We start from the raw sequence: 8,657 nt of genomic DNA, 5'->3' as shown, positions 1-8,657 counted from the left end.
TCCACCACTGTATGATCTTCGCTGGGGAGAGAAATCTTTACATTATAAAACCCAATTTTAAATACTGGGCCACTTGGATCAGCAGATACACATGCAAGGCACCAACTGTGTTAAACACAGAGTGGCAAAAAGTGCAGAGCATAAGTGCACAAGACCTCATTACTGAAATGGATATGACAGAGGAAAGACTCAGTGATGAAGTAATGAAGCTAAAGGTATTTTACACCTTAAACAACTCACTATGAATTTCTTTATAGCCTCTTACATTTTGCAATTTAAAAATGATGATGGCAAGAAGAAAACCAATCATTACCATACAGGTCTAAATTAAGGCCCAATCCCATTTCTACCCCTTACCGCTTCCCCCTTCCCCTACCCCTTCGTTTTGCGTGTTCACGTGAAGGGATAGGGGTAGGGGTGTCTCGATTGTTACAGGACACTAATAAAAGAAACTAGGTATGATGACGTGTAGTGGTGGTGTCCCATTTCTTAGGAAATATTTTCACCCCTACACCTTGCCACTCTGTTTCAAGGGGCAAGGGGTAGGGCGAAGGGGTATAAAATAGAATTGGGATTGGGCCTAAGTGTTACCTTCAAGTTATGCCTAGACTTAACATACAAATAACTAGTTTCACAATGGCAATGATAATTGTAATGCTAAATTTCAAACATATTTGTGCTCTAACAACAGGTTGCAGACATTCAACTTGCAAGGCCTGTGGAGTAGGCACTCAATCAAAGACTGATCTTCTATCCAGATTGAGAGGAGAGATGCAAACCAGAACTGCATATGACAAAATATTTCAGAAAGTTTGGGGAGCATCAGGTATTTGTTGTGCTCCGAGTTCAAATGCACATATTCTTAAAAAGTATTAAATTTCATTTACTAAATTGTTATGATCCCACTGGGGATTGAACTCAGGTCTCTGGCATGTGTGTGACTGAGATGCTGACCACTCCACCACAGGAGGAGATTGAACCCAAATGCAGAGGAATAAAAGTTAATGAGACCCCAAGAATCTGAGTCTTGTCTTTGGATCTTTACTTCAAGAAGGGAATACAGAACATTAGCACAGTCTTAGGCAGCACATTAGATGGATTTGAGCAGGTAACACAAACAACTCTCCTTGAGAGATTATCCAAAAAGGTTTTTTCAAACAGAAAAGATCTTCTTAAACATCAGTCCAGTAAGAAAATCAAGGAGTCCACAGCCCACAAAAAGATGACAAAAAGCATGTAATCCAAGAACAAAACAGAAGGCAGAAAAAGTCTCAAACCCGAAAATCCTTAGGAATGACAATGCATAGACCAACATCAGGACTGAACAAGAACAAAATAAACAGTGAGGCCTTATATAGGGTTTCTCATTAGAAGTGATTCAACACAGGTGAGATCATTACAACCATTAAACAAAGGGAAAATAGTCTCTAGGTCGAGATAGCATCTAGCATCTAGTGGTGAAAATAAGGAACTACAGACAAAACATAACACTAAATAAACTATTCTTTTCAGGTGGATGGACAGCCATTTTATGTCCTTGTGTTGTGGTTTACAGTGTGAAATGTCTCATCCGTGCTGAAAGTCCTAGAGACTTTTCTGACATGTTGTTCTCATGGAAACACATGCCAAACATCTGTATTTATGATTTTGCCAGAACACTGGCCACCCATGCCAATGTACTGAGACCAGAAGCAATTCCATTTGCACCATTTGAGGGACAGTCTGCAAAGGATACAGAAGACAATCTGAGGGCTGCACTGAGTGGAACCCTTACTGTAAGCTTACCTTGGTTGAATAAAAAGTTGGATGAAGATTTCAGCTAGCCATCCAGTGACTGGATGTATTTGAAGAGCGTATTTCAGATCAAAACAATTACATTCTCATCTAAAAAAACTCTCAAAACTACAGTTCGTGGTACAACACATAGTATTCGCAAAAATTATGGTGGACGGTCACTTCAAGCTGAGTGATACAAATGGTGAAAAGGTAGGAGTGCTGTTATGACTAGAATATCACATGGCTATCAGCCAATCAGATTCGAGAACCAGAAAGAATTGTGTGTGTGTGTGTGTGTGTGTGTGTGTGTTTTATAATATATATATATATATATATATATATATATATATATATATATAGGTTTAATTAAGAAGTCAAATTAGGTTAAATGAACATGAGATGTGGTATTGAAAAGTTTTTGTAAAGTTATTCCAACTAAACTTTATATGTGGTTTGGATTGTGCAACGGTTTGTAAAACCTCAAAAAAAAAAAAAAAAATAATCAGCATCTTTTCCTCAGTCCACTTATGAGTTATAGCAAGTTGCCCAGACCAATATGGCGGCACCGTTGACATGTGATTCAGTGGCCAATGGGGTGTCTATATATTTTATGTCTATGGCAGGGTGCCCAATCCTGCTCCTGGAAGGCCAACATCCTACAGAGTTTAGCTCCAACCCAGCTGAAAAAAACACTTGGCTGGAAGTTTCTACACAGCAGAAACCCCAGTGTTATATTAACTCTGCTGAGTCCACACTCAAAAGTATTAAAGTTAATGAGATAATTAAGTGATATCTTAATATAAAGTAATATAAAGTAAGACAAATGTCTCTTGTTTCACATGAGAAGAATAATATAGTCTTATGCTGTGAAAACAGATTTGAAACCATCCTGATTTCTGTGTGTTTCTCATACTACATAGTTTCAGATCTTCAAACAAAATACAACACAAAACAAAGGCAACCTGAGTAAACACAAAATATAGCTTTTTTGTAAGCAAAAAAGAAAAAAGTTATCAAACATCTATCACCGATGTGAAAAACCAATTGCCCCCTTTAGCGACAAAAACTGTAACCAAATTGATCTAATAACTGGAGATCAGTCTTTCACAGCATGTGATGGGATTTGGGTGGGAATAATTATATTCTAGGAGGAGCTCAATACATCACTGAAGTCCTTACAAGAGAAACTTCAACACAATGAAAACATTAAAGGAGAGTTTGAGAAAACAGTTCAACACATCAAGGTGAAGAAACAGAATAAAGAGTCAGCTTGAAAATATTATTCATTGTTGTATTTAATATTATGGATTTCACATAATTATTTTTGTAAATGACAAGTAGCAATCTGCTTATGGGTCTGGTAAAATCAACCATTAACCACATGTGGGTCCTAATGCCCCAGTAGTCACCATAAACTACTGTATGACGGGTTCATATAAACCTCAGAGTCTTTCTCAGAAAGATTAGGGGTGTAACGCTGGTGTTAAATAGTCCCAACAGCAATATTATTTGCTTCTTTCAATCATTATTTCCTTGTAAAGTTGGTTGGAAATGATCTGTACTGTATGCAGCTCTAAATGAAGAGATGACTTGACATGATTTGTAACCATTCATGTTTCGAGTCAGTTGCACATTTTCACCACTAGATGTCAGTGAACTCTCCGCTGCTCACTGGGACAGAAAGCTAACTTTAAACAAGCAAACTGAGTATTTTCTGTTTCATCAGTTTATTAATTAACATCTTGATTAAATAACTGAAATTTGGTAAAGTCGACTATATTGTATAGCTTGTTTTGTGATGTTCAGAGGTTATCTGTTTATCTGTTTATCTGTCACCCTTGTTGAGGTGTGTATGATGAGGCGTGTTGATGTCTAAATGTGTTTCAGTGGCCAGATGAAAATGATCGTGTTAAAACATTTTAGCATTTTGAGAAATCATCGGTTTAACTTATAATGCTGATGCATGCATTCTTTTTTCAAATGCGTCTAAACTTCATTATTGTTTGTTTTGAGTTATTGCAATTTAAACCACTTTGACGGTCATCTGAAAGTTATAACATTTGACTTCAGTTTATCTGTTTCTCCTTTTATGGAAAACACTATCATAATTTGGAAGAAGAGGAAACATGCATGTATGTTTGTGGTCATTGAAAATGTGGGTAACACTTTAGAATAATGATCCTTCATTAATGAATAACTACACAAGAACAAATGAATAATGCATTATTAACACTGTAGTAACTGAATTAAAAAAAATAGAAAAAAAATTGTAGTTATGAAAAAAACAGTAGTTACTGATTAGCTAATAATAAACTACCACCTTCAACTGAGCACTATTACATTAATCAGAGTTTCTTGTTAGTTAGAAAGTTACTATATACGGTGATAACTGTAATAGATAACGGTACATTTAATGTAATTTTACGGTATACCGTAAATTCACAGTTTTTGAAAGTGAAAAATAACAATTTATTGTAAAATTTACAGTGAAAAACCGTAAATTGACATTCCCACAATTCCCTGCGTGACACTTCACATTTGTTATTTTTGTTGAAATAACTCTGTTTCTTCTTATTATTTTTTTCTAATCAGTTATGTACATTAGGGTTTTATGTTACATCTAATGTTGTTAAATTAATGTTTATTGCTTTTTAAAATTTCATGCATGTTACCAATGGTGTTTATGTGTGTGTGTGAATGACACTGTGTGCTCCTTCTATATATTAGTTTGTCTCCTCAGCTTGTGGAAAAGCTGCTTGTGAGAACTTTGAATGTGACTCTTATCACCACTGTGTATGTCAGTGTATTTAAAGATACAAAACAGATATTAGTACTTTTTATACAAAATGAAAATGTTATTTTACTAAATTTTACTGGGATTTTTTTTTACAGTGTACTGAAATCCCATATTTAAAATGTAAAATTCAAACACGGTTTGATGTCATACAATTTTTCTGGTAGTTTTTTTCCGTAAAACAACAGGATTTTTTTTATTAACATGAGCCGAGTGGAAAATAGAAAGTGATCAGCATGAATAATATTCAAAACTATAAGCATGGGCTGCTTTGTTTACAGTTTGTTTATCTGCAGCCTGCAGTGTCAGTCTCCCTTTCTTAATGACGAATATAGACGAATATATATAAAAAAAAAAAAAAAATACAGACAGACGCAGAATGCGCATGCTGGCTGTTAGTCGGCTGTAGTTCTCTCTCTGTGTTCAAGTGCAGTTTTTTTGCCCTGACGCAGGTGCCACGAGGCAACAACACAGTCAGCCTCCGTTTGGTGTGTCCCTACTCTAGGGTTACACGTCAAAAAAAGATTATATCTGTTAAAAATGTGTTAATTCATTCATTTCAACAGTTTATTTTTTTAACATAACAAATTAATTTAAATGAACATTTTTTGTATAGGCCTATACACATTTATAACATTTTCAATTTTTATAAAAAGACTCATTTATAACATTAAATAGAACATTTTGACAGAACCTCAGGTAAATTACATGTTATTTTGTTTAGTTGTCTAATGTTTTGTTTTCAGAATTATGGGAAGACAGTGATCTTTATTTAAAAAAGCATTTCTTTATATTTGAGTGCAGTTCAAAATATGAAGCTCTCCATTGTGAATGTACGGTGCTACTTCCAGTGGAAAATTAAACATGAAGTGTTTGTCAATGAAAATAAGCCTTTTTTTTTTTTTTTTGTATTTTTATCCTTGACAGTTTTGAAATGTTGTATGTACAATCCTTGAACATTTAAAAAAAAAAAAAAAAATCTTGTCTAATAAATCAATCAATTGTAACTTTGGTTACAGTTATTTATGAAAAGATACAGTATAATGCATTATAGATAAAGGCCTTAAGAGTGTTAGCCTACTGAATATTGTTAAAAAAAGATGCTTAGCAAAATCACTCTCATCAATTGTACATGTTTTTAATCAGTGTTACAACAGTTAATATTTTGTAACTGCATTTATTTTGTTAATCATTTAGTTTTACAGTTATATTTAAACCAACCTCTATCAGCTCCTTCCCCCGGTTATACCCTATTATATTTTGGGGAAAAAAGTAAATATTTTTTTTTTAACAAATAATGTTATTATGAAACAGCACAACTAACTAAGAAAACAGCTCAAATTACAAGAATATCAGAATATATTGTGTGGCTGCTTTAGCCTAATTTGTTTGGGTGGAAATATGAAACCTATTGTTGCCTCATGGAAACATTATTTAAATTACCAGAGCTGATCAATGGCAAGTATAGTCACACATGAAACTGAAAATAGGATAAAGAGAAGGACAAAGAGAAAACAACACATTCTGACACGCAACACCATATTATCACCTGTACAAAGAGTTTAAAAACCTGAGGTAACTTTTTTTAAGTGTTATAAACTATAACATTTTTGATATTTATGAAAATAAAAAAAAACTCATCATTAAAAAATACTCATTTATAACGTTAAATAGAACATTTTTACAGAAAGTTTTACAAGAGAACACAAAAGCTTTGAAAAATACTTTTTCCTCCCATCCCAATTTTTTTTCCACCACCATGTCCGTTTAGGTGCTCTGTAGAAACAGGCTTCTATTATGTATTTGTGAGAAATGTAGTCATTCCACAAAGGGGAATAGTACACATGTTTATCCTTGTAGACTTAAGAGTTTAATGGGGATTAATTATTTTTTACATACTAGTGCTAGCCTGGAATGATTCACCTTGATGTATAAAGCAGATAAAAGTTAAAAGTGTTTTTAGAAAGGAAGTTAGAAAATGGCTATTTAGTATTAATATAAAGGTGATGTATTGTAAGATGCTGAACCTTATGGTGATTTCTCTACATTTATGATCGGTTTTTCCATTTTATAAAAACAGAGGACAACAATAGTGTCTATTATCCTTGACAATTTTGAAATGTTGTATGAACAATCCTTGTCCATTTTTTTTTTTTTTTTTTTTTTTTTTTAAATCTTGTCTGATACATCAATCAATTTTAACTTTGGTTACAATTATTTATGAAAAGATACAGTACAATGCACTATATTGTACAATACTATTACCTGTATACATAAAGACATAAAGACTTCAAGTGTCATGATCACCAGGACTATTGCCTCACCATATCGGACTTCATCTCCCATAATCCTTGTCCTGGACCCATTAGTCTTCATTGCACTCAGCTGTATTTACTCATGCCAGCAGCTATATCACCCTGTAGCCCAGGACTGGTTGCCCACTGAAGCTAAGCAGGGCTGAGCCTGGTTAGTACCTGGATGGGAGACCTCCTGGGAAAACCAGGTTGCTGCTGGAAGAGGTGTTAGTGAGGCCAGCAGGGGGTGCTCACCCTGTGGTCTGTGTGGGTCCTAACACCCCAGATAGTGACGGGGACACTATATGGTCAAAAAAGCACTGTTCTTCGCACACTGGTGGTGGATGAGGAGAGACCCCTGATATGATTGTAAAGCACTTTGGGTGTTCAGTTGTACATATGAAAGCGCTATATAAATGCCTCATTAATCCATTCATTAGTTTCTGCTTATTTTGTTTCAGGCATTATTCATTGAGGTTTTGTATTTGTTACATGCACTTCTGAGCACTTCTGCTATTTTGTTTTCTTGCTTTTCCAGACTGGTTAATGTGTTTTGACTCTTATCTGGCTGTATACTACGATTCTGGATATCCCAAATAAAACTGCACTTGGATCTTACCCTAAGTCTCAGAGCAACCATGACATTATGTAGGAGGTTAGCGAATATTGTTTAAAAAGACGCCATACTTAGCAAAATCACCTTCATCGGTTGTAACACTGATTAAAAACATGTACAACAGTTAATATTGTGTAAATGCATTTATTTTGTTAATTGAATTTAGTTTTACACAGTTATATTTAAACCGGCCTCTATCAGCTCTTTCCCCCATTAAATTTTGAGAAAAAAGTAAATATTTTTTTAAAATAGTAACATGTATTATGTAACAGCACAAATAAGGAAATATCACAAATTATAAGAACACTGGGTGGCTGTTGTCCATAGCCTAATTTGATTAGATGGAAATGTGAAACCTATTGTTGCCTCATATCCTCCTTAACTATGTGCTTTAAATTTGCCTTTGTCAGGAAACAGTGCACCATTTAAATTACCAGAGCTGATCAATGCAAGTAGTCACACATGAAACTGAAAATAGGATAAAGAGAAGGACAAAGAGAAAACAACACATTCTGACACGCAATACCATCTTATCATCTGTACAAAAAGTTTAAAAACCTGAGGTAACTTTTTTTAAGTGTTAAAAACTTATAAACTCATGTAAACTCAATATTGATCAGAGACTAGAAGTTTATATTTAATTATTTTCTTTTTTGTTAAAGGAATCTGTACAAATTGTGAATTGTGAATCTGTACAAACTCTCTCTCAGAAGATGCCACTGGAAAAAGATTTTTTAAAGAAATCATTGGAATATCTGAAAGAAAAATCTGTTTTTACATCTTTTCCGTTGAGTTTTTTGTTAATTGGACTGGAGAAGCTGGTTGAAGTAGAATTTTTTGTATGCCCATGCATACTCGAGCTGAATGCACTGCTAACAGCGTCCATCTTCATTGGACCTGCTCTTTTTACTTTTACTTTAATATTCCTCCTTTTAAGGCCTTTTAAACTTAAATTCAGTGGTTTTTGTGCAGAGCCAAATGATGATACTCAGCAGAACTCTTCTGACAACAAGCAGAACTCTTCTGAAGCTCAAAAGAACTGTCCTAAAGCTTTTGCATCTTGTCTGATTCCACCTGTCATGTGGATCTTCATCTTGTTACTTGATGGTCAATATGTTGCTTGTGCCATGACACACTGGAAGGGAGTTTATGTGTTTGATGAGGAGCTCAAGAGGTT

The 8,657-nt window shown here is 34.4% G+C and overlaps 1 pseudogene; it reads left to right on the top strand.

Moving 5' to 3' along the window:
• Positions 1 to 6,969: 6,969 nt before the first annotated feature.
• On the top strand, positions 6,970 to 7,086 carry LOC125261345 (annotated as a pseudogene).
• The last annotated feature ends 1,571 nt before the right edge of the window (positions 7,087 to 8,657 follow it).

This window comes from Megalobrama amblycephala, unplaced genomic scaffold, assembly GCF_018812025.1.
Source record: "Megalobrama amblycephala isolate DHTTF-2021 unplaced genomic scaffold, ASM1881202v1 scaffold399, whole genome shotgun sequence".
NCBI classification, from domain to species: Eukaryota; Metazoa; Chordata; class Actinopteri; order Cypriniformes; family Xenocyprididae; genus Megalobrama; species Megalobrama amblycephala.
Note: the sequence above shows the minus strand (reverse complement) of the source record. Positions and strands in the feature narration are given on the sequence as shown.